The 638-nt window shown below is 65.5% G+C and overlaps 1 protein-coding gene across 1 annotated transcript in view; it reads left to right on the top strand.

Moving 5' to 3' along the window:
* TMEM255B (transmembrane protein 255B) overlaps window positions 1-638 on the top strand; it is a 15,420-nt gene that overhangs the window by 13,885 nt on the left and 897 nt on the right. The window lies entirely within an intron of this gene.

The following is a 638-nucleotide window of genomic DNA, read 5'->3' as shown; positions in this document are numbered from 1 at the left end:
ATCAGGGACAGAGCAGGACATGGAGCCTGATCCCCAAAGGCCTTGCCACACCTCCCTGGCCCGAGGCCTGCGGAATTCCAGCGCCTCCGCCCTGTGGGTCCGGGGCTCGGGCCTACACTTCCCCAGGCACAGGTGACTCCGTGTGCATTCCCGAGAGCCTGCCTGAGTGTCTGGGTGGCTCTCCCCACGGCTGGCATCCTCCCCAGGGGACTGGCTTCTCCAGGCTGTGTTCTCGAGTGGATCCTGTGGGGCACCTCCCACAACTGCCCCCATCCCCGGAGGTGCCGCACATGAGGCCCCCGACACCTGGGCGTGCCCACAACCGCCCGCACCAGCAGCCATGCTCCCGTCACCCAGCTTTAGAGAAAAGGCAGTGTGAATGCACCTCCAAATGGCCCCCCGCGGCCCAGACCCCAGCGCCTCCCCCGCTCAAACAGCCGACGGGGGGCTTGTTACCGCTGCCCCGGAGACTGGCTATCGCCCGCATCTCTCAGCTTAGCCTGGAGCCTCTCAAGAGCTGTGATGTGTTTCTGGAAGGTTTCCTGACCCCAGATGAGTCCTGGGAGACCACGAGAGTCCCCGGTGCCCCTGTAACCACCCTTCTCCCTGGCTCCCACTTTGCCCTGCAGACCCCAGGC

Source organism: Bison bison, unplaced genomic scaffold, assembly GCF_000754665.1.
Source record: "Bison bison bison isolate TAMUID 2011002044 unplaced genomic scaffold, Bison_UMD1.0 scf7180017864527, whole genome shotgun sequence".
NCBI lineage: Eukaryota > Metazoa > Chordata > Mammalia > Artiodactyla > Bovidae > Bison > Bison bison.
Note: the sequence above shows the minus strand (reverse complement) of the source record. Positions and strands in the feature narration are given on the sequence as shown.